Source organism: Musca autumnalis, unplaced genomic scaffold, assembly GCF_047663935.1.
Source record: "Musca autumnalis isolate F117 unplaced genomic scaffold, ASM4766393v1 scaffold_3, whole genome shotgun sequence".
NCBI classification, from domain to species: domain Eukaryota; kingdom Metazoa; phylum Arthropoda; class Insecta; order Diptera; family Muscidae; genus Musca; species Musca autumnalis.
The window spans coordinates 46828852-46852385 of NW_027411866.1; the positions used below are offsets into that span (position 1 = coordinate 46828852).

At 34.5% G+C, this 23534-nt stretch overlaps 1 protein-coding gene across 1 annotated transcript in view; it reads right to left on the minus strand.

Annotated features, from left to right (window-relative positions):
• The window catches only part of LOC141397840 (uncharacterized), a 144028-nt gene that overhangs the window by 62857 nt on the left and 57637 nt on the right, over positions 1–23534 (minus strand). Inside the window, exon 2 of the mRNA XM_073974597.1 lies at positions 8752–8781. The gene's annotated coding sequence lies outside the window, so the exon portion shown is untranslated. The remainder of the gene's footprint in view (positions 1–8751; positions 8782–23534) is intronic.

Below are 23534 nucleotides of genomic sequence, written 5' to 3' on the forward strand. Positions count from 1 at the left end.
TTTTTGCGAAGAGAAGAGAGATCTGAGAGTTTAATTACGGACAAGACGGTCCCTATTATTTCTGCCACTGCAGAACTGATGAACTATGAATCCGCATCAGTCCAAATAGGCTGAATGAAACATAAACATCTTCTGTGCATCTTCTTGACAAATTGTCGGTTTAACTCGATAAACGCATACCATCGTACCTGTCACAACTCCTCGACACAAAAATACTATAAGAGTTTATCACAGTCCCCCAATGATATATTGAATGTTCCAGGCAGGCATAAAAGTACATATGGGCTGAAAGTAGACAGTCTCAGATATCTACCATCTTGGCGTTTTTTGCCTTTGCGAGTTCTGGTGTACCTTAGTTTTAATTTGACCTAAAAATAGTATCTTTAAGACAACTGTCCTACCTACCGAACAAAAAATTACCCCGGTATCTATCAAACATTCTTTTCTAAAACAAGAAGACATGTTGTCTAGCAAATCCCATCAATATTTGTGAAACCGGTGATGACAAATTGGGATTGTGGCCAGTAAACTGGAATCACTGTGCGGCGATTCGAACGTAGTACGACTTTATTTATACAAATAAAACTTACATAACGTGACTAACATCATTTTACCAGGGACGAGCCCCTGGCTCTCTTGGTCCAAAACTGGCATGATTACCACTGTAGGCCCCAAAATATGTTATGTACTGCCCTTATATGTTATAATCACAATTTCTAACCGATATTGTAATCCTATTGAAAAATGTTTAAAGTTTGTAACACCTGAGTTTGCTTACGATTGAAAATCTTTAGGGCGTTTTTTCTAATAATTTAAATTTGTTGTAATATCTAACGAAAGATTCCCACCCAACATGGCTACATGTGTTAGTTCTCAAATGCCTATTTTTTGTTTCTCAAACAATGTTTTAACAAATTATTTGCATATTTTAAACAGAAACTTTGTTTTCGTATTTCCTATATATTCACCTTTTTACTTGCAAATCCTCATCAAATTAGCAGCTACATAGGCAAAAAAAAAACACACACACACACATGCACCTACATTATCCTGCCTCCTGTTTAAAAATTCCATTCACAATCAATCACATTACACATTGTCTATCATCACATTGCCTGTCCCATGTCAGTCAGGGCATACAAAAAATTCCACACGGTCTCAGAAGCTACGGTGAAAATTTAATTACATTGGATGTTGTTGTTGTGTGAATTTAATTAAAATAAAATTGAATATTTTCCATAATGCGATAAGGACGATTTGGAATGTTTTCACAACATGTTGTTGATACACATGTGTGAGTGTAACATTTAAATATTCAACATCAGCGCTTTATATTAATTTAAATTTTCTAATGGAAACATTGTTACCACAAAGGTTGCCGATAAATTTTCTATAAAAAAAAATAATTAACATAAAATGATGAAAAAGCAAAAAAAAAAAAATAATTTGATCCATAATCGTTAAGCGTTATTAATTCTTTCAAGTCTCAAAAAATTTACAAGTTGTAGGTGACAGTATTCGGTTCTTGAAAACGAATCTTTTGAGCTTGTTAAACAGTACGAAAAAGTTAAATTTTCTTTAAAATAAGTATCTTTTTGGGATAAAATTGTGTGAGTAATGAAAAGGCTAAAAATTACAGAGTTCTGCTAGCCGTGACAGCAAACAAGACGAATGACTTCATTTCATGTGAAAATAATAGCAACCAAATTTTGTTAATTAATTTTTTTTCGCCGAACAGGCAAAAAGGGATTACAAGAAAATTTGTTTACCATATTTATAAGGTCTGAATAATTTATTAAACAAAGTCATTTTCATACTTCGTTAGTTTGTAGACAAAACAAAAACTTCTTCTTAAACATTTCCAAAAATCCCTTATTCACAAGAAAATAAGCAAAGGAAATATGAAACAATCCTTGGTAAACTCTATTATTAAAAAAATTACATTTTCGGTTAAAAAAACCTCTAACCATAATTTTGGTACTTTTGGCTATGAATGGGCAAGTAGTAATAGTGCGCAAAAAGTTGTTGTCGTTCTTTTTTAAAAAAATTACTACCATAAAACTTTGGCTTTTCTTGTTTCCCACCTACACTAAAATTTTCTCTTAATAATTCATTTCTTAATGAGAAGAGTTTTGAAAATTCTACTCGGCTCTGTTGTTCTTTTGAGTTATACTTTTTCATTGGAAGAACCATAAGCAACTTTGGTTTATCCTATTTAAACAATAATAATAAGGTCGCATTTTAAAGAAGTTGTTGTTGATATAAGATTGTGGTGTTTGTTGAACAAATATTAAATAGAATGAATTTACAGTTTCAGTAGAAGCTCAAAACGAGCAAGGGATTTATTAGCTTTTGAAAATGAGGCAGTTTATGGTGCTTGCTGAGATTATGAAATTATTTCACATATTTTGGTAGAGAAATGGAGGGGAATATCATTCATAATTCATTGGATTTAATGTTTTCTGAGTAAATAAGAAGCCTTGTGGTACAACTAATAGAATACGTATTGCCAAAACGTATACGTCATAGTTGACAAGGTGCTTACACCTGTAGTGCGATTCTCTAACTCATTTTTTGAGTTACCGACAATTGTCGGTAAAATTAAAATGCTTATAATTTCGGTACTTACCGATGTTTTTCGGACGAATAAAAAGCAGTCGTAAAGTTCTACCGATGGCAAGAGTGTTGTCAACTTTAATTTGAACTTTTCATTCATAATTTTGCGTTTTAATTTTACCGATTTTTGTCGGTAACTCATAAAATGTGTTAGAGAATCGCACTACTGGGAAGTTGTTGCGGATTCTGAAACTAGAAAGTTCATAAATGAGAAAAATCAAAAACCAAAAAAAATCGCCGGTTCAAGTTGACATTTTTAAGGGATTTTAGGTTTTCACGATTTAGCTTGGGACCGCAAGTCCTATTGAAATGGAGCTAAAGAAAGTGTTGCAGCTATGAAAATTCTCCACAAGATTGACTTTTATTGAGATAGAGAAGTTAAAATTAGAACAATGAATTGACTGTATCGCTTCCTTATAAAACAATGTCATGTATGGTGCGTCCTAACTAACTTAAAATGAAAACCGCTTATACCTGGAAATTTTTTTCGGATTCTGAAACAGCAATGTTTATAGATGAGAATATTCAAAAGCAAGAAATAATCGCTGGATGGATTTTTTAATAAATCGCGATCAAAATTAACATTTTTAGCATTTTTTTAGGTTTTCACGATTTTGCTTGGAAACCGCAAGTCCTATCGAAATAGGACTAATGAAAATGTTGTAGCAGGGAAAATTCTGTACAAGAGTGGCTGATTGGCATTTTCCTAGGTTTTACCATTTTTAAGATATAGAGTTTCAGATCAAGCTTTCAGATTTTTTTCTTAGGTTTTCAGGATTTTGGCATGAAAACGGCAAATACTTTCGAAATGAGACTAACGAATTCCTTTTAGCTGTAAAAATTGTCTACAAGATTGGCTTTTATAATTTTTTCCTAGGTTGCACGATGGGGCCAATAGCAGGTTTTCGAGGCAAAAAGTCAATTTTTGAACTGAACAATTTGAAAAAAATAATAACGGATTTCGATTGCCAACACTCTGAATCACTAAAAATAAAAAAATAAATCAATCTGGTAACATCACATAGCGACATACTGATCTGGCAATGGTGACATATTTTCTTATGCATCATTTTCCGACATTCATTATAAATAAGTAGTGAAAGCATTTTAGGCGCCAAAAAGAACATTTCAACATTTTTATATTTTTTAAACTTGGAAAGCTCTTCAATGGGTGTGTAAAATAAGATAGTGTTAACAAATAATAAAAATGTTATGTGTGGTAAATGTATTTTTGAGTTAAGATGTTATGTCTTTTTTTGGAGTATTTTGCTTCGTTATCCATGTGTTCTCTGGAGTATAACTTTTGAGATCTAGGTAGATCTAGGATATTATATATATGTGGTGAAAGGTATTAATGTGTACTATCATTTTGTGAAAAAATTAGCTGCGCCTATCTGCGCCTTTTCATAAAAATCTGATTTCAGATGTCGTAATACTTAAAAATATGGACATTTTTATGTTTTGGTTGGCGAATAATCGGAAACCCATTAATGTTACCAATTGGATTTCGGAAAAATTTAATAGACGTATATAATAATAATAATATATAATTTCAAAGATATCGCAAAGATTGGCTTTTGTGGCGGAATCTTAGCCGATTTTTACTAAATTTGGAACCATTTTTTATTAACTTATAACAAACCGCAGACAAAACCGTGAAATTTGAACAGATGTATATAGGGGAGCTATTTCTATATCTGAACCGATTTCAATATAACTTGACAAACTTATTTGTAGTCCGAATTCCGTAACATTTTCCACATTTGATTGTAATCTGATGGAATTTGCATGCTTGGTAAATCATTTTCCTGAAATCGGCCGAACATATATGTGGGAGCTATATCCAATTCTGAACCGATTTCAATACGATTTGCCAAAAAATGTTTCTAGACCAAAATCCGTCACACATTTCAAATTTCATCAAGATTGGACATACATAGCGGGATTGGTGCACCAAATACCAAAAATCGGGCGAAAATATATAGGAGAGCAATATCAAAATCTGAACCGATTTCAATATAACTTGGCAAACTTATTTGTAGTCCTAACTCCGTGGTATTTTACAAATCGCATAAAAATTGGGCAGAATTTGCGTGTTTGGTCCATCAATTGCTTGAAATCGGGCGAACATATATATGGCAGCTATATGTATATATGAGCCGATATGAACCAAATTTGGCATATTAGTTTCTAACCCCATTATAAACATCTGTACAAAATTTGGAAGGTCTAGCTTGCCCCAGTGATTTGTTGCCTCGAAAACCTGTCATTGGCCCCATCGTGGGTTGTACCATTTTTGAGATATATAAGTTTAAGTTGGAAAATTGCAGTGATGCCCTTATTTTATAAGGAGGCGATACAATCAATCCATTGTCCTAATTTTATCTTATATATCTCAATAACGGTAAAAACTACGAAGATATCATAAAAGTCAGTCTTGTAGAGCTATAACATTTTTTTAGTCCCATTTCGATAGGACTTGCGGTTTCTAAGCAAAATCGTGAAAACCTAAAAAACTCATAAAAATGTCAACTTGAATCGAGATTTATTTAAAAAGCGCTCCTGCGATTTTTTTGGTTTTTTAATTTTTCTCATCTATTAACATTCTAGTTTCAGAATTCGCAAAAATTTCCAAGTGTAAGCACCTTCCATTTATATTTGCTTCAGGAGCACCGTGATATGTTTGTTTTGGTAAAAATGCATGTAACACCGCGAGATATTCGTCGAAGACCCCCTGTTTAGGTTTGATACATTCCAACTCAACTTCCCGAGCTCAGTCCATCACGGATGCTGATTGACATCATCGTGCATCACCTCAGCAAGTTCCCTCTGCGGAGACCGTAGAGTGTTGATGCTAACGACCGGTGGTTGTTGAGTTTTCTCTCATTGGAATATGTAAATGTAGTATAAATCGACTCAGATCCTCTGCGATCGCTGCAATCCTCTGCGATTGCAAGAACCTCTGCGTTCACTTGTCGATTAACCTTTGAAGAGTTAACTTGTCGCGTATTAACCAACCGCCTCGCGTTAATACTAACCGGCCTCCGTCGCCACTCCAGATTACAATTGGTAATCTTTGTTGTTTGTAACTAACAGGCCTCTGCCGCCACCCCAGATTACAAGGTAATCTTTGTTGTTGTATGAGAAAAGAAATAAACATCACCAATAAACCAGCATATTATTTAATATTAAAACTGATACTGCTTGTGTTTTATTTTCATGTTCTTTTCTCCCTCCACTGCTTATCATACGGTAATCCCGAGTTATCGAAGAAACCTATGGATTTCCCCTCCCTCACCTAAACACCCCCAATGTGGTATACCAATCTTTATATCTCGACGAGATAAGCCGATTTAGAGATGTGTGTCCGTCCGTCTGTCCATTATAAATTGTAAACACGCTCCAGGCCGCAATTATGGACCGATCGTCACGAAATTTTATGGAGGTCGGATTCACACCAGAATAGATCCCTATTTTTATTTGTGATGATCGTGACATATTTTGAGGGTGAAATGGACCAAAACATAATATTTATTCAATTTTGTAGCGGCTCCGTAGGTTGTTAATATTTTAACATGATTCGTTGTTAATATTTTAACATGATCCGAAAAGTGATCTCAGAAATGTGTTGAATATTTGTGGAAGAAATATCCGAAGGAATGAATCGATATAGTTCATCTTGGTTGAGAGAAATATTACGATGCGCAAAGTTTGGACCAAATCAGTTACTCCTTTCGAAAATTATCGAGAGCACTGGTCACACAGACGCATTAAATCAAATCGACTACAAACAGTCTGAAACAGATATGGTTGTAACATATGTTGGGTCTAAAATCAATTTTATCACATCAAATTGAATATACCGTCTTTAACCATAAGTTAGAAAGTTAGAAAGAATTACATATGGACGGGCAAATCATGCGACACTCTACAACACATCTTTGGGTATTAGCTAAACTAAAGATGGTACATTGGTATCTTTGCGCAACATTCACACACCCCATTGGTGCCTCATTGATTACCATGGACCATAAGAGTTTAACAAAGTTTTTTTGCCAGCTCCCCAATCGCTTTCGGTCAGCTAATTGAAACGAATTAAATAAGCTCTCGGACATTACACCCAATATATTTGTGGTGATGGTGGACATAAAGGCAATGTTGTCATTTATGTATGTTCAGCGAAACTTCATGTTAGCAGTCCATGTGGCAAACAGTGTGGCTGTAGATTTACTAGCGGATATTTTCATTTCATTTTTATGTCAGGAAGCATGGACTTGCCCACGAAAAACATAATATCGTTGAAAACAGGACCATACGGAGAAGCATCGATATAATTTTCTAAAGGATCTGCACTTAAACAAAAATATTGAACTTTTTTGGAAGAAGTACATAAACAGAAGAGCGATATAAACCATTTTCGAAATTAAACTACATTTGGGTAAACATTAGGAGATCTAATGTTGGAACAAATCTTTTGCTCCGTTCATCAGATATAGCGTGTACCACTTTAATAGAATTTGTTTTATTTTTTTCAGGGTGGGAGGTGGTTGGTGGGGTATTAGGTTCCGGAAGTTATAGGCCGATATTGCCCATCTGAACTTATCAGAAAATTTGTGTGCCAGGTACCCGAAGGAGTGAACCGATAGAGTCCATATTGAAACGTCATCTATACCTGGAAGAAATTTCACGATGTTCAAAGTATGGACCAAGTCGGTTACTTCCTTCAAGAGTTATCGTGCGCACAATATTTCCGAACATATTTAACTTTTGTGGGGAGGTACCCGAAGGATTGGATCGATATGATCCATCTTCGAACTTATTCTAAGTTTGGACAAAATATTACGATCGACAATTTTAGACCAAATCTATTGTGCTATGGTGCGTTCGAGTGCTATAGTGCGCTACAGCCACTACACATGGTGCCGTAGAGATTTTTATAACTTTCGGGATATTTTCACAGGAAGTATGGACTTGCCCCTGAAAAAACTTGTACCATCGTAAGGGGGCAGTGAATACAAGTTGTCACAACAAAAATCAAAGTGAGAGTTCGAGAGGAGGTCTTAAACTAAACTTATCCGAAATTTTGTGTGGGAGGTACCCGAAGATGTGGACCGATAGAGTCAATATTGAAACCTCATCTATATCTGGTAAAAATTTCAGGATGTTCAAAGTATGGACCAAATCGATTACTCCCTTCAAGAGTTATAGTGCGCACAATTTTTCCGAAAATTATTACGAAGGGCAAATAGTGGACCCAATCGGTTGATCTGTTTGAGAGTTATCGTGCGCTCTAGCCAGCCAAACAGACAGACAGACGGACGGACACGGCTAAATCGACTCCAAATTGTCAGTAACGGATTTCACCCAAATATACATGGGGTCTAAAACCATTATTTCGATGAGGCACATTTTGCCCGTATGAATTTGTTAGCATACACGCTCGCGCTCTGCGCCACCTTAGTCATAACTTTGTATTATTTTTGTTTACATTATTTTGTCATGGGTTACATGACTAACGGATCCGAATTTTTGCTGGGTAATGATCAACTCAACCCACAGTAAAAATCTCGCATTATTTGTCTACTCTTTCGTCAAAAAATGCCGTTATGTCACTCTTCATGTGTAAAGTACAATTGTTCCACAAACATCCCAGATGCGACAAGGGAGACTTCTCTTATCTATGAGTGCACCCCGATTTATATTAGCTCAGTGATATGGGACCTACAGTATATCACCGAGTTCGAACGGCGTGTCTTACGACACCACTTTGTAGAGTAGTTTTACATGGCTGAAATACTCAAGAAATGACGGCAACACTACTGAGGGGTATTTTGCCACGGTTGAAAATTGTATGATGTTGCTTGGCCGAGGAATCGAACCCACGACCTTCAGGGTGCAAGGCGGGTGTGCATACCATTGCACCACGGTGGCATCCCAACTAGTAAACTATAAACATATTTTTGTCTCTACTTAAAAATAGAACATTTTGAGCTACTGCCCTCTTGTTTTTTGTGCGATATGTCATCAAAAATAGGATCATTCGCATACGTGACGAGTTTGGCCGTGAGATGTAATAGGGTGTAATATTTTTAGTCCATTTTTGGTCTAAGTAAGAATAAGTTTATTATGTCTTACCTTAAAATTTCAATCCAGTTAGCAATTTATCTGAAAACAAATATAATAAATTATATTAAAGAATATTGAAATCGTATATTTTATTAATTTAAATTTTAAATATAATATCAGATATCGGTGTCTGTTAATGTTTTATTTCTCAGTTTACGGTTTATTAGCAAAAAATTAGTACGTCTTTTGGTTATAAAACGCTCAAAAATAAAAAAAACTCTCTCGTTCAAAGACTTCATTTTGGTGTACTTAATAACGCTACAAAAATGTATGATGTACAGCCGTTTTCGAACTGTAGTGAACGCCGATTTCAGAAGTGCTATTCGAGAAAAATGTATTTGAAGTATCTATGTTACATATAAAATATAATGAATTTTTGCTCCCCAAAGCTCATATCTTAAAAATTTTATCACGATTTAAAAAAAATCATTTTAAACGTTAAATCAATTAAAAACGCTAAGTTCGGTCGAACTTTTCATACCCTCCACCATAAAATAGTCTGCGTTAAAACGGAATGGAATGGAATAAGGCGCACCGTCCTTAACTAATTTTAAATGGAAGGTGCTTACAGCTTGGAAGTTTTTGCGGATTCTGAAACAACAATGTTCATAGATGAGAAATATCAAAAAACAAAAAAATCGCCGGAGGGATTTTCAAATAACTCTCGAACCGATTCGAACCAAATTTTGGGTATCGTAATATTTTGTCCAAACTTAGTTTAAGTTCCAAGATGTGCCATATCGGTCCACTCCTTCTGGTACCTCCCCCACAAAAGTTCACAATTTTTCTGTAAAATGGTCTGAACGATAACTCTCGGGGAGGGAGAGCAAGGGGAGCAATCGATTTGGTCAAAACTTTGCACATCGTATTATTTCTTCCAGATATAGATCTGGTTCGAATGTGAACTATATCTGTCCACTCCTTCGGGTACCTCCCACACAAAATTAGGATAAAGTGAAGTTTAAGGGCTCTTCTCGGGTGGTTTTGTAATTTTGTTCAGTAAGTTTTCCTTGCGGCTCCCTTTATGAGGGTACAACTTTTTTCTTGCGGAAGTCCATACTTCCTGAGATATTGGCCTAAAAGCTCCAAGAAACCCTGACGGCACCAACCAAAATGGCAAATCCCCAAAATCTTCGCAGGGAATTTCTGATTGGTGCAGGCTTTGCACATCGTATTATTTCATCCAGTCATGTATCAGGTTGGAATATGGATTGTATCGGTCCACTCCTTCGAGTACCTCCCACACAAAATTCGGATAAAGTGAAGTTTAAGAGCTCCTCACGGATCGTTTTGATATTTTTTTCAGTAAGTTTTTTTTTGTGGTTCGCTTTACGACGGTACAATTTTTTGCCGGAGTAAGTCAATAATTCCTGAGGTATTGGCCTTAAAGCTCCAAGAAACCCTGATGGCACCAACCAAAATGGGAAATCCGCATGATAATCCTCGCAGGAAGTTTTTGATTGATGCAGGCTTTGCGCATCGTATTATTTCATCCAGTCCAGTATGGGATTGAAATATAGACTATATCGGTCCACTCCTTCGGGTACCTCCCACACAAAATTCGGATAAAGTGAAGTTTAGGAGCTCCTCTCGCATCGTTTTGACTCTTTTTCAGTAGATTGTTGGAGTGGCCTCATTTACAATGGTACATTTTGTTCCGGAGTAAGTCAATACTTCCTAAGATAATGGCTTAAAAGCTTCAAACCCCTGTCGGATATTGTGCAAGATAACTCTAAAACTTTTTCAAAAATTTCTTTCAAACTTATTTTAACATAATTTAATATTTTGAGTCCTTTATGAGGAAGTTTGGTTGCCAAAAATGTTTGGTATATGTCAATGATTTGGTAAAAGCCCACGTTACGCTACCTACAGATTTTAAAGCAAACTCGTGATATAAAATCAATATATTTTATATACGGCATAACTATTGTGTTTGGTTTGGTTTTGTTATCAGTGGCTGAGGGTATTTCTCCGTCAGCACAGCTGACTGATACGTTCATACTTGTCTTTAGACTAATTTCGATACGACTTGCGTGAAAACCTAAAAAACTCTAAAATTGTGAATTTTGATCGCGATTTATTTAAAAATACTTTCAGCGATTTTTTCTGATTTTTTTTATTTTTCTTATCTATGAACATTGCCTTTTCAGAATCTGCCAAATATTCCCATGTGTAAGCGGTTTTTATCAAAAGTTAGTAAAGGCTCACTGAGCATGATATCTATATATATAAAAGAAGCTTACTGATGAATGAGTGAATGACTGACTGACTGGCATATCATCGCCCAGACGAAACCGCTGAAGCTAGAAAGCTGAAATTTTGACTGTGGGTTGCTGTCGGTGTGTAGGGGTGAGATAAGGCTGGGTTTTTGGAAGTTCGACCTAGAAAGGTACGAAAAGTACTAAAAGGTACTAAATATGGTACCCTTTGTATTAGGCAAACGGGAAGAGCTAGAATTCTAAAATTTGGAAAGAGGGTAACTGATGGAGATTTAGAAAGATGTACCAAAGGGTTTTTGGAAATTCGACTTATAAGTGTACGAAAAGTTACTAAATTTGGTACCAATTGTATATTTTGAGCGGATATAGCTACAATGTTCATATTTGGTAATGAAATCAAGGTTGGGAAGTGGTGTTGATATAAGGAAATTATTTTGGAAGTTCGTACTTATGTGTACGAGTAGTACTAAATGGTACTAAATTTGGTACAATTTGGATTTGGGTGAACGGATAGAGCTGAAAACCTGAAATTTGGAATTTGGATTACCGTTGAAGCGTACGATTGAGATATGGGTGTACTTTTGGAAATTCATACTTATGTGTACGAAAATTACTAAATGGTACCAAATTTGGTACAATTTGGATTTAGATAGACATGGAAACCTGAGATTAAGATTTATATTTGGGTGAACGGCTAGAGTTGGAATGCTGAAAAGTCGAATTAAGGTTACTGTTGGAGTGTAGGATTGAGGAAGTTTTGGAAATTCGTACTTATGGGTACGAAAACTACTACATTTGGTACAATTTGGATGTGAGTGAACGCATAGAGATGGAATACTAAACTAAATAATAAATAATCTATATATATATATATATATATATCACATCCAAATTGTACCAAATTTAGTACTTTTCGTACCCATATATATATATATATATATATATATATATATATATATATATATATATATATATATATATATATATATATATATGTATATATATATATATATATATATATATATATATATATAGATTATTTATTATTTAGTTTAGTATTCCATCTCTATGCGTTGTACCAAATTGTACCAAATTTAGTACTTTTCGTACCCATAAGTACGAATTTCCAAAACTTCCTCAATCCTATACTCCAACAGTAACCTTAATTCGAAATTTCAGCATTCCAACTCTATCCGTTCACCCAAATATAAATTGTACCAAATTTAGTATTTTCCGTACCCATAAGTATGCATTTCCAAAACTACGTTAATCCTACACTCCATCAGTAACCTTAATTCCAAATTTCAGGATTCCAACTCTATCCCTTCACCCAAATTAAATTGTACCAAATTTAGTACATTTTGTACTTTCCGTACCCATAATATATATATTTCTAAGACTAACTTAATCCTACACTCCAAAAGTAATTAAATTCCAAATTTCAGGATTCCAGCTCTATCCGTTCACCCAAATCCAATTTGTACCAAATTAAGTACCGTTTACTACTTTTCGTACCCATAAGTAAGAATTTCCAAAACTACCTCAATCCTTTACTCCATCAGTAATCTTAATTCCAAATTTCAGGTTTCCATGTCTATCTAAATCCAAATTGTACCAAATTTGGTACCATTTACCATTTACCATTTACTAAATCCAAATTGTACCAAATTTGGTACCATTTACCATTTACCATTTTCGTACACATAAGTATGAATTTCCAAAAGTACACCCATATCTCAATCGTACGCTTCAACGGTAATCTAAATTCCAAATTTCAGGTTTTCAGCTCTATCCGTTCACCCAAATCCAAATTGTACCAAATTTAGTACCATTTAGTACTACTCGTACACATAAGTACGAACTTCCAAAATAATTTCCTTATATCAACACCACTTCCCAACCTTGATTTCATTACCAAATATGAACATTGTAGCTATATCCGCTCAAAATATACAATTGGTACCAAATTTAGTAACTTTTCGTACACTTATAAGTCGAATTTCCAAAAACCCTTTGGTACATCTTTTTAAATCTCCATCAGTTACCCTCTTTCCAAATTTCAGAATTCTAGCTCTTCCCGTTTGCCTAATACAAAGGGTACCATATTTAGTACCTTTTAGTACTTTTCGTACCTTTCTAGGTCGAACTTCCAAAAACCCAGCCTTATCTCACCCCTACACACCGACAGCAACCCACAGTCAAAATTTCAGCTTTCTAGCTTCAGCGGTTTCGTCTGGGCGATGATATGCCAGTCAGTCAGTCATTCACTCATTCATCAGTAAGCTTCTTTTATATATATAGATATCATGCTCAGTGAGCCTTTACTAACTTTTGATAAAAACCGCTTACACATGGGAATATTTGGCAGATTCTGAAAAGGCAATGTTCATAGATAAGAAAAATAAAAAAATCAGAAAAAATCGCTGAAAGTATTTTTAAATAAATCGCGATCAAAATTCACAATTTTAGAGTTTTTTAGGTTTTCACGCAAGTCGTATCGAAATTAGTCTAAAGACAAGTATGAACGTATCAGTCAGCTGTGCTGACGGAGAAATACCCTCAGCCACTGATAACAAAACCAAACCAAACACAATAGTTATGCCGTATATAAAATATATTGATTTTATATCACGAGTTTGCTTTAAAATCTGTAGGTAGCGTAACGTGGGCTTTTACCAAATCATTGACATATACCAAACATTTTTGGCAACCAAACTTCCTCATAAAGGACTCAAAATATTAAATTATGTTAAAATAAGTTTGAAAGAAATTTTTGAAAAAGTTTTAGAGTTATCTTGCACAATATCCGACAGGGGTTTGAAGCTTTTAAGCCATTATCTTAGGAAGTATTGACTTACTCCGGAACAAAATGTACCATTGTAAATGAGGCCACTCCAACAATCTACTGAAAAAGAGTCAAAACGATGCGAGAGGAGCTCCTAAACTTCACTTTATCCGAATTTTGTGTGGGAGGTACCCGAAGGAGTGGACCGATATAGTCTATATTTCAATCCCATACTGGACTGGATGAAATAATACGATGCGCAAAGCCTGCATCAATCAAAAACTTCCTGCGAGGATTATCATGCGGATTTCCCATTTTGGTTGGTGCCATCAGGGTTTCTTGGAGCTTTAAGGCCAATACCTCAGGAATTATTGACTTACTCCGGCAAAAAATTGTACCGTCGTAAAGCGAGCCACAAAAAAAACTTACTGAAAAATATATCAAAACGATCCGTGAGGAGCTCTTAAACTTCACTTTATCCGAATTTTGTGTGGGAGGTACTCGAAGGAGTGGACCGATACAATCCATATTCCAACCTGATACATGACTGGATGAAATAATACGATGTGCAAAGCCTGCACCAATCAGAAATTCCCTGCGAAGATTTTGGGGATTTGCCATTTTGGTTGGTGCCGTCAGGGTTTCTTGGAGCTTTTAGGCCAATATCTCAGGAAGTATGGACTTCCGCAAGAAAAAAGTTGTATCCTCATAAAGGGAGCCGCAAGGAAAACTTACTGAACAAAATTACAAAACCACCCGAGAAGAGCCCTTAAACTTCACTTTATCCTAATTTTGTGTGGGAGGTACCCGAAGGAGTGGACAGATATAGTTCACATTCGAACCAGATCGATATCTGGAAGAAATAATACGATGTGCAAAGTTTTGACCCGAGAGTTATCGTTCAGACCATTTTACAGAAAAATTGTGAACTTTTGTGGGGGAGGTACCAGAAGGAGTGGACCGATATGGCACATCTTGGAACTTAAACTAAGTTTGGACAAAATATTACGATACCCAAAATTTGGTTCGAATCGGTTGAACTGTTCGAGAGTTATCGTGCGCACAAACCAGACAGAAATTTTTCGTATCAAAGTGTATGTACTGAGGGTATACAAATGTTGTAGCTGTGAAAATTCTCTACTACACCTCTATATCTCAAAAATGGTAGGTTTTACCATTTTTGAGATATAGAGGTGCAGTTCAAATTTTTAGGTTTTTATCTTAAGTCTTCAAGATTCATATCAAAATGGGACTAACGAAAATGTTGAAGCTGTGAAAATTCTCTACAATACTGAGTGATTCATTTTTTCCTAAATTGTACCATTTTCAAGATATATAAGTTTAATTTGGGAAATTGCAGTAATGACATTGTTTTATATGAAGGCGATACAGTCAGTGCATTGTCTCAATTTGAACTTCTATATCTAAAAACGGTAAAACCTACGAAAATATCATTAAGGTCAATCTTGTGGAGAATTTTCACGGCTACAACATTTTCTTTAGGCCCATTTACATAGGACTCGCGGTTTCTAAGCAAAATCGTGAAAATCTAAAGAACCCCTAAAAATGTTAACTTAAATCGCGATTTATTTGATAATCCCTCCTGCGACTTTTTTCTTTTATTCATATTTCTCATCTATGAACATTGTAGTTTCAGAATATGCAAAAACTTCCCAGGTGTAAGCACCTTACATTAAATTTGGTTAAGTCAGACCGTGGGAATAATTAGTTTCCTTTCACAATTTTAGATGGAAAAATTTTTCGACCATGGATACACCAAATGCCTAAATTATCTAATCTAATGTAAACAATATGTTCAGCCAGGTGAAAGGTACCACCTAAGGGCCTATATCAAAGTGTTGACATATCTTAACAATTTTTGTTGGAAAAGTTTTATATCCGCAGGGAACCTCTAAAGTCATATTACGGGTAGCTCCGTCAAATAACGTAGCCAAGACCCAAAAAAAAAAAAAAAAAAAACAAAAATCGGGAGGTATCGTTATATGGGAGCTATACTAAAACATGGACCAATGTTGACAATTTGTGTGAAAAAGTTTCGTGACCACTGAAAATTAAAATGTCAAATTACACCTGGTTCGATTTTTGGTGGAGAAGTTTCGTGACCACTGGGAACCTTAAATGTCCAATTTCAGAAAGTTAGATTAACAATTGTAGATAAAATCGTCAAAATACCGAAAATCGGGACATACCGTTATATGGGGATTATGCCAAAAAACTTAGTCTGCCTGCAAGCAAAAGACGCGTCTTCCCAAAATTTCCGCGTCCTATCTCCATTTTTGTGGATGCTAGAGTGATTACCACACTGACGGACGGATATGCATAGATCGACTCAGATTAAGAATATATGTATACTTTGTAAATGTAATGATGTTATTTTTTTTCCGATTGCAAATTCATACTTACTGAGATAATGACCCAAAATCTTTTCGTCACTGTCAAACTTCTATACAACAAACTTCCCTGCAACGGATACTTCTCTATGACGGGATTGTTTTTATGGCTCAACTGGAATTTTTAACAAAATAATCTCTATATAATCCGTCGGTCCCCAAGTACTACGTTATGGAGAAGTTCGACTGTATTTAAAGTTTAGTTACACAGAATGTAATTCAATTGTTATTTCTAATGTTGTACAGGTTTTAATAACTTTGATGAAAAACTATTTTATGCCATTTTATTTTTTTCTGTTTTTCATTAGTTCTGTAACATTTATTTCATATGCACAGTCACATCTGTATGTATGCCTGTATAAAATGGACCTTCCTATATGGTTTTCTCATTAATTTACAACTAATTAAAAATAATTTCCAATTCATGGAAAATAGTTTTCCCAGAAAGCGACTGCATGCTAATTTAGTTAGTTGTCGGGTATGCAAGAAAATTTGTTATTGCTGGAATATAAGTTTTGAATTTAATTATGAAAAATATACATATGTATGTATATTTTATCACGCTGCAATTACACTTTTATAGTGTGGTTTAACTTTTTATCTTGAAATCCCACAAAAGAAAAAACCGCATGAACAAATTAATTGATATGGTTTGTTAAGGATAAATGTTATCCTGGTAGTGGTGGAATGTATATGTAGAAAAAATCTATAAATAATTTAAAAATGTTTTCGTCGGAGATGCTAGGACAGTTCTAAATATCTATATATGACGAAAAATGAAAAAAGTTTAATATTGGTGAAGCCAAGGTTTGCACTATTATAATACGCGAACTATTGCAGTATACCATAAAATATGACTATAGCTGGACTAAATTCAGTGTTTTTTAACAAAGCTCAAAAATTTGGCTAAAAAAATTAATTTTCGTGGAAGCTATGACCGCGTAAATGAATAAAAATAGATAAAAACACGTTGAAGCAAACTATTGTATAACCTCCACCATATGGAGGGTATAATTAAATTTGTCATTCCGTTTGTTGTATTCGTCGGAGACCCTATAAAGTATATATATTATTGATCAGGATAAAATTCTATGTCGATTTGACCATGTCCGTCTGTCCGTCCGTCCGTCTGTTGAAATCAAGATACAGCTCGCAATTTTAAAGATAGAGAAAAAAATTTGGTACAGAAGTTTTTATTACTTGCAGGATGATTGGTATTGAAAATGGAATATATCGGTCCACGTTTTGATATAGCCCCCATAGAACGGTACCTACCGATTTTCGGTATTTTTAAGGTTTTAGCTTCATTATCCTACCAAAATGGCTGAAATTTGGTACGTAGTCTTCTTTAGGGGTATAAAACTTTCCCCCAGAATTTAGTCGGTATCGGTCCACACCTTCATATAGCCCCCATAGAACGGTACCTCCCGATTTTCGGTATTTTTAAGGTTTTAGCTTCATTATCCTACGAAAATGGCTGAAATTTGGTACGTAGTCTTCTTTATGGGTATAAAACTTTTTTTATTTTTTATTTTATTTATTCAATATCAATACAAAGAAAGCTTACAAAGCCTATTATTTATGTATTGTAAGATAAAGACTATGCAAATAATTCAACAATATAATAATAAAAAAGAAAAATTAAATTTATAATAACAAACAAAATCGATTAGGCTCCCCAGCCATATGAATACTGCAAACATTTTAGAACAAGATAACCCTATACCAACCAGCGATAATTATTAACTTGACCGTTAAAGTAAACTTTCAGTTTATGTTTAAAAGAATGGTATGAATAAGAAAACAATTTTAGATCATTTGGGAGATAATTCCAGATACGATAAACACGCACAAAATATGAGTGTTCATACATAGAGGAATGTACAATCGGAATATCAATTTGAACATTTCTTGTAGAATGAATAAAATGAAATGAATTAACTAACAATTTAGGTTGCTGCATTTTCATGATATTGAAAAAAAGTAATATAGTCCTTTGTTTAATATAATTACGGAAATTGCAGCCCAAAAATGCATGTGTAAATTCAAGAGCATTAACATGATCGTTTACATTTAATGAATATACATATCGTATAATTTTCCTAAAAATTCTTTCAACATTATCAATGTTGTAAGACCAAGTACCTGTATAAACTTCAATTCCGTAATTAATCAGGCTCATAAGTAAAGAATACCCCAGACGCATTCTCACAATCCTAGGAGTATATGCTTTAAGACTATATAGCCTTCTCAAAGTAAGACAGATCTTATTGGACAAAGTATTAATATGTTTATCAAAACTCAGATTCTGATCCAGTATAACACCGAGACATTTAACAGAGTCAACAGAATTAATTTGAGTATCATTAATATAAAAATTTGGATAACAAATCTCACGATTTCTATTGTGGAAAATTATAGCTTTAGTTTTTAGAGGGTTTACTTTAAGCTTGTTATCTTCCATTAACTTTGATATAATACTCAGATGAGAATTTATGGACTCTTGTGAAGATTGTGATTTAAATAGTAAAAAGAAATCATCTGCAAAAACAAAAGGTTGACAAAACTGATTCTTAATCTTAGTAATAATGTCGTTTATGTATATAAGAAATAGTATTGGGCCCAATACTGACCCTTGAGGTACACCAGATGTAACCCAATCAACAGAAGAACAAATCCCATTTACAGATACGTACTGACTACGTCCTGACAAGTAGGAATGAATTAGTTTACAAGATGTCCTCGAAAATCTAAAGTTATCACGTAGTTTCTCAATCATAATATGGTGGTTTATGCAATCAAAAGCTTTTGTGAGATCCAGTGAGACCATAGCGCAAGATACATTATCATTTAGATCTTTTCTGATAGAGTCGGTAAGAGCAAGCAATGCGGAGGTGGTGTTATGATTGTTACGAAACGCAAACTGAGAGGGATTAAATAGAGAATATCTGTTGATGTGTTCAAGTATTTGATTTTTCATTACATTTTCGAGAATTTTAGACATTGCAGGAAGTATTGTAATGGGTCTAATATTATCAATATCATGGCTACCATCTTTAGGTATTGGAACAACACGTCCTAATTTCCATGCAGATGGGTATATGGAAACAGTTAGTATCGTATTGATCAAATGTAATAGATATTGAGATATAATTGGAAAGATAAGTTTAATAAATTTAGTAGGAATCGCATCATAACCTGCAGAGTTCGATTTGATAGAGCTTAGGGCAAGAACAAGTTCAGTACTTGATATTGTTTTAAAGGAGAAGGAATTATCCGATTCACTAAACGCTTCAAAATTAAAATCGCGATCATCTCTGGGGTTCATGTAGCTTAAGAACTTGTTTGCAATCTGATCAACATCACTTTCTAAGAGATCATTGTTCTCACGTTCAATACAACCAATCGAACGAATCTTTTTCCACATTTGAGCATTATTAAGATTAGAAAATTGCTTACAACCAAATTCGGAGCGGACTTTTCTGACAATAGCCTTTGCTTTATTCCTCAAACGACAATACATTCTCCAATATTCATCAGTATGAAAACGAAGGTATAAACCATATGCCTTATCTCTTTCCTTTCTAGCCTGTCGTATTCTGTTAGAATTAAACCAAGAGTCTTCATTACGATTTTTTCTTACTCTAGTTGTTGGGACATGAGCATGAAGGACATTTACAACATTATTTAATTTGGAAAGTTGTAAATCCACATCATTTGAATGAAATATAGATCGAAGCTCAAGGTCATCAATATAATCTGAAATGTCTTCAAGCCTAGTACGATTGTAATCTTTAATTTCAACCCAATCATCACGTAAAACAGGTGAAAAATCTATCGAAATAAAAATAAAACTGTGATGGGAAGAGAAAAAAGGAAACTGAATCTGATCTTTGTGAACAACACAATTAGGTTGGCTTACCAAAAAATAGTCCAATAAAGACGTACTATTGTTGTGTAAATGAATGTGTGTAGGCAAACAGTTGTGTATGGGATGCAGACCACATCTAGTCGCAACAGACCTGAGATTTAGAGATTTAATGTGATTAAACAAATTGTAGTTAAAATCCCCCATTAAAACAATATTTGGATAACTATCTAATATATCGGCATGCACACTTTCAAAAGCATCAATAGAACCATTGGGCAAGTAAACCACGCCAACAATAACAGACGATATGCCATTGCCAAAGACTTCAACAAATAACGACTCACATACACCATGCTGCATACCACGGAAAATAACTCTGAAGCGTAGATTATTAGAAACATATAAGCAAACACCGCCACCTCGATGAGGAATGCCAGGTTGATCACTGCTGAAACGATCATTTCTAATCAATTTGTAATTAGGAACCATTAGAGCACTTGAAAATACATGTGGCTTAAACCACGTTTCCGAAACGCCAATAATATCCAACCCAGAATCATAAAAAGTGTTTTTAAACTCTTCAAGTTTAACGCTAGAATTTGACGGGCATAAACTTTGGGCATTTATATGTCCAATATTAAGATTTTTATCAAAAGAATTAGTCAAATTCTTCAATAAACTATTATCACTGGCTATAGGGCCAAGATTCATATTATCGGTCATGACTTTTAATGCAATATTCATAATTGTGGGGGAGCCAAAAATCTAAAACCATTTTACTTGTATAATTCCAATAACTTTTCATTTCAATATGAAATACTACAATTCATTAATTAAACCACTTGATTGAAAATATTACAGCAAAAAATAAAGCATGAATGAGATCAATATATAAAGAAGAAAATACTTTTACATTGCAATTTGTGAATGAATTTTGAAGACATCTATAAATTCCTTATAGTTGAATTTCTTGACATCACCATCTAACATGACAATTTTAGTTCCAATTTGTTCTCTGTTTATAATGCTGAAACCAGATATTTTATTGTCCTTCTTCAACTTAGAACAGGTTTTAAATAACTTGTTGGCCAAGCTGGAATAGTTGTCGTTTAGATAAGCTCTGTCTCCATTTGAACCACCAATAATATCAGACACTTTTAGCGATTTATGCTTGAAATAAGCCGACATAACTTCATCTCTCTTCCCAATGTCTTTAAATTTTAATAGAATTGAACGGCGCCTTCGTATATAAAGAACATTTTGAATATCATCCGGAACCATGTCCACTTTTAAAAATGCACACAAATATGTGGCAACATCTTTAAGCTTTTCAATATTATCAGGAAGACCAGTTAAGATTGCATCATTTCTGTTAAGTCTGTGCTGTAGTATAAGATTTTGAAGTTCCAGCTCAAAAAGAGAACTTTTAACAGAAATATCATTTGCTTTAGCAAATTCCCGGCAACAATGTACTTCATCTCTTATTTCTTGCAAACTGGTTGAAATCTCCGCACGAAATTCCGCAACAGCAGTCTCAAAGCCTCGTTTTATTTCTCCTTGTTCTTTTTTGATATCACTAGCAAAGGTAGAAAAAGATTCTTTGAGTGATGAAAATTGTTTTCTAACTTCAGTCTTGAACGCTTTATCGGAATTGTCTGGAGGATTAGCCATACACTTGACGCATGTGTAGGCGAGATTGCGATTTTGGTCAAGAAGGTTGAAAACTGATTTGGAAACGTTCTCACAATCAACGTGAAACCATAAATCACATGTCCTCTTTTTCTTGAGGTTTCCAAATTGCAAACTCCGCAAGGATGTCCCATTTTGAAGAAAAAATATTAAAAGCCAAATAAAAATTTGAGCGGCACGATCGCTGTTTACTTATGTGTCAGCTGATTAAAAGCAAAGTTCAACGGCGGCTATTTTGCATTAACGGCGTCAAAAATAAAGATTGTTTGCAGCGATAACGGCGTTAAAATATAAAAATGCCGGCGACTAATGTGATCAACAATAAGATGGCAGCAAAGAATCTATCGACTTCAAAATGTAAACAAGCGGCTTAAGCTAAGATGAAAATTATCAGCTTGGTACTTAGCCAGAAAATACAGCAACAAATCACCGCAACCACGATGCAAAAATATAGATGCAATTAATTATTAACCGTGCATTTAATTAGTCGGCATTCATAAATCACAGATGCAAGATGTTTTCTTCTGTCCGAATTTACATAGTAGTAATTCACTTTCGCACTAAAAGTTGTAATTTTTAACTTTCAATCAAGAGGCGATATTCTCCACTTCTACCACTGCATAGTGTTGCCAACTTTTTCACTTTCCCCCAGAATTTTTTCGGTATCGGTCCACACCTTCATATAGCCCCCATAGAACGGTATCTCCCGATTTTCGGTATTTTGGAGGTTTTAGTTTCATTATCACACCGAAATGGCTGAAATTTGGTACTTAGTCTACGTTGGTGGTATAAAACTTTTCCCCAGAACTCTCTCGGTATCGGTCTACGCCTTCATATAGCCCCCATAGAACGGTACCTCCCGATTTTCCGTATTTTGAACGTTGTGGCCTCAATATTCCACAGAAATGGCTGAAATTTGGTATTTAGATATCGTTAGAGGTACTCAACCTTCCCCTTTAAATTTGTCGGTGTAGGTCCACGCCTTCATATAGCCCCCATGGAAAAGTACCTCCCGAATTTTCATATTTTGAAATTTGGTTTTTAGTCTTCAATCTATATATATAAAATAGAAAAATGTTTGTATGTTTGTTTGTTTGTTTGTTTGAAATTTATAGACTCAAAAACCGCTGAACCGATCTTGCTGAAATTTTCAGGGTATATTACTACATCGCCTGAAAGTAACATAGGCCATAAAAAGTTTCGAAATTCCGCTCTGATCCGGAGATATAGCATCAGAATCGGAGGTACCTCCAAAAAATTTAAACTTTGTATGCAAATATCTATAGAACGGTTACAGATACAGACTCCAAATTTGAAATGTGTGATGGATTTTAGCCTAAAAATAAATGTGTCAAAATATATCGAAATCGGTCCAGATTTGGATATAGCTCCCATATATATTTTCGTCCGATTTCAAGTATTTGATGTACCAAACACGCTATATATGTCCGATTTCCATGAAATTTGGAATGCGTGACGGAACGTAGCTTATAACAAAATGTGCCAAACTATATCGAAATCGGTTCAGATTTGGATATAGATCCCATATATATTTTCGTCCGATTTCAAGTATTTGATTTACCAAACACGCTACATATGTCCGATTTCAATGAAATTTGGAATGTGTGACTAAATTTGTTGCAGAAATGAGTATGCCAAATTATGTTGAAATCGGTTCGGATTTGGATATAGCTCCTATATATATTTTCGGCCGATTTCATGTATTTGATGCACCCAACCCACTATGTATGTCCAATTTCAATGAAATTTGGAATGTGTGACTAAATTTGATGTAGAAATGAGTATGCCGAATTATA